Source organism: Piliocolobus tephrosceles, chromosome 2 (assembly GCF_002776525.5).
Source record: "Piliocolobus tephrosceles isolate RC106 chromosome 2, ASM277652v3, whole genome shotgun sequence".
Classification (NCBI taxonomy): Eukaryota; Metazoa; Chordata; class Mammalia; order Primates; family Cercopithecidae; genus Piliocolobus; species Piliocolobus tephrosceles.
In genome coordinates this window covers 47,507,688-47,511,172 of record NC_045435.1, presented here as the reverse complement: position 1 = coordinate 47,511,172, position 3,485 = coordinate 47,507,688, and positions in this window count along the sequence as shown.

Sequence of the window (3,485 nt, the reverse complement as noted above, 5' to 3'; positions counted from 1 at the left end):
GAACTCCATGCTAACTTGCAAGTCGTCTAGCTCTGACAAGAATCAAGCCATCAGCTTCCCTTCCTCCTAAAGAGGTCCACTGGCTGCAGAGCCTCCGAGTATCTGGCCCCAGAGCCTCTAGCCCACCCTTGAGCAGCCCCGCAAACTCAGTGCTCTGAAAGCTCAGGGGCTTTCGGCCCAAGGAGCTATTCCAGCCCAAGAGGGCTTCCTGAACGAAGAGACTTTTGAGCTAAGCTTTGGGAAGGGCATTCTAAGCAGAAGGAACAGCATGTACAAAAGCCCAGGGGCACGAGAGAGCATGGTCCCTTCCAGAGGTGGTAGGTGGCCGTGGCTAGAAGCCTGGGAGACTGAGGACAGGGTGGAGCTCTGGTATTTTGGATGCCTTCTCCCCACTTCAGGCCTCTTCTTATTTTGGTCTTTCCCTGACCCCGATCTGGGTCCCTCCCTGGTTCTGCCACTTGCTTGCTGTTAGTCTTGAGCCAGTTACCTTTTCTCTCTGAGTCTCAGTGTCCCTATCTATAAAACGGGGCGGATCCTTCCTCCTCCCCCAGCTGTTGTGAGGAAAACACCAGCATGAACTTGGCTAAACCCTCTCCCAAGGTCTGGCACAGAGTAGGGCTAACAAGGGAAAAGTGAAAGAACAAAACAGCAACATCACCATAGTGTTTTCCCCTCCTCGCCTTCCGTTAGAACTTCTGTCCTCAGGAAACCTCAGTCCCATCTCCGAGGAAGAACAGAGATACTGGCTGGACCTGAGGGCTTTTCTGTTTTGGCCTCCCTGTGTGATGCCAAATGAAACCCACCTCCTTCCCAACCCTCGGTTTCCTCATCTGTGAAACAGGAGGGAGGAACCAAGAGGAGGCTTGCAAAGGACCGCCAGTCCCTCTGCAGGATGTCCTCTTTTCTGTCATGAGGAAGACCACCCAGATCGCCTACACTGGGACACTGAGGCCCACGGAGAAGGACGGAGTCCCTGCCCTGCACATGCTGTGTGGCCCTGACAAGTCCTGATACTCCCTGGGCCTCTGTCTCCCTGCTCCTGCTTCTTCCAGGCTATTCTTGGAACTTGCTGGATGGACGGGACTCCAAGGCGGGGGACAGAGAAGGCTGAGGGGAGGAAGGGCGCTTGCCCTGGGTGCCCAGCTGCCGCTGGGGTGAGACAGTGCTGTGCCACCTCAGAGGGTCCCCACCCCACCTGCATGTCCCTGCCTGCAAAGGCCTTTCCACCCCTCCAGCCCCACAAGCCACGTATCAATCCAGAGATGCAGCCCAGGGGGAGGCTGGCAGTGTGGCCAGGAACTCTGGGTGACTGCTTGGTGCCAGCACCCCTTCCTGACAGCCCTACAGGACACTGGACTCTCAGGCCAGAAGCCCCACTCCCAGAAGGGCCACCGCGTGAGCTGCCAAGAAGAGCAGCTGTCCCGGGCAGGGAACCTGGGGGGTTCCTGAGTGGGGAGGTCATTTTACCATGCTCTCTACTTCTGCTAGAAACTTTCTGAAATAAAAATGTACAGCGCAGACCCTGGAGAGCAGCACACACCTGCCTACTGTGGCATGAACCCTTCTACTCAGGACTTGGTTCCTGACTGTTTTCTCTATGAATACATTAATTATAAGGAAGTGATCTGCCCGTATGGGTGTAGATGTGGCAATCTGGTTTACAATTTTGTGTCGCATAAATGTGAGCCAAGAAGCAGAAGCAACCTAAATGTGCATCAGCTGATGAATGGATGAGTGAAATGTGGTGTCTGCACACAATGGAATATTATTCAGCCATAAAAAGGAATGAAGGACTGATGAGCACTACCTCGTGGATGAACCCTGAAAACATCATGCTGAGTGAAAGCAGCCAGACACAAAAGCCTACAGAGTGTATGCTTCCATTCATCTCCAATGTCCAGAACAGGAAATCCATAGAGACAGAAGCTGTATCAGCAGTTGCCAGGGTGGGGAGCGGTGAATGGGCAGTGAGTGCTATTGGACATGGGATTTTTTTGTTGGGGTGATGGAAGTGTCCTAAAATTGATTGCGATGATGATTGTATAATCCTTCAAATATTCTAAAAACGATTGAGTTGTACACTGTATTTGTCTGTTCTGATGCTGCTAATAAAGATATAACCAAGACTGGGTAATTTATACAGGAAAGAGGTTTAATGGACTCACAGTTCTGCATGGCTGGGAAGACCTCACAATTATGGTGGAAAGCAAAGGAGGAGCAAAGTCACATCTTACATGTCGGCAGGCAAGAGAGAGCTTGTGCAGGGGAACTCTTCTTTATAAAACTGTCAGATCTTGTGAGACTCGTTCGCTATCGAGAGAACAGCATGGGAAAGCCCACCCTTCATTATTCAATTACCTCCCACCAGATCCCTCCTACCACATGTGGGAATTATGGGAGCTACAATTCAAGATGAGATTTGGGTGGGTACACAGACAAACCATATCATACACTTTAAATGGGTGAATTATCTGATATGTGAGTTATATATGAATAAAGAGGTCTTTAAAAATATGTGTACTTTATGTGTTAATGTAAGTATGCCAGTATTCAACTATAAGGTGTTTTGTATTAGAAACTGTGAAAATAAAAATTATGGTCTTGGAGTCAGTGTGCCTGTGGCCCTAGGTGTGAGACATCCTTCCTGAGCCTCAGTCTCCTCATCTGTAAAGTGGGGATAATACTAACACTTCTGTCACAGGGCACTTGTGAGGATTCGGAGGGGGAAGCACTCTGGGCTGCCCCAGCTCTTACTGTTATTGTCGATGTTATCCTTGTTGGGCTGTGCAGGGAGGCCCTGCCCAGCTCTGGCAGATTTCACTCTGAGTTCGGGCCCTGCTGCCATGAGATAGCAGGTGTCTGCTGGTAGTGCCTGAGAGACTTGAGTCCTCTCCTGACTCCGTCCTGCACAGCTGTGTGCCTTTGGGTAGGCTGGAGAGCTCTGGAAGCTCAGTTTCCCCATCTGTGAAATGGGAATGAAGCCAGCAGAGCTCCCCCACCTCTTCCTTATGTCCCCTCCTCAGAGAAGCCTCCCCTGGGCCCTGTTTAAAAAACAGCCATCCTGCTACTGTCTCTTCTTTTTCCCCATTGTATTTTTTTTTTTTTTTTCACTTGTCACTTCTGGACACCGATGTGTTTGTTCCTATTTGTTTCTATTGCTTTTCTCCTCTCCCTGGAATGAGCTCTGTGAGGGTCTCCGGCAGCACTGGGCACATGGCCAGTGCTCGGGAATGTCTCTGGAGTGTGGAGTGAATCCCAGAAGTCGTTGGCCAGGACAGGGAGCCAGCGTGTTCCTGCCTCAGGGCCTTTGCACTTGCTATTCTTTCAGTAAGTATCCCCGTGATTCGCCCTCTCATTTTATGCAGTTCTTTGCTTACCTATCACCTTCTCAGGGAGGCCTTGCCTGACTTGTCTCATATTTACCCTCCCCTCGTGCCAGCCCTGCCCAGCTTCCCCCTGCTTCCCACGTCACCAGTTGACCTTCT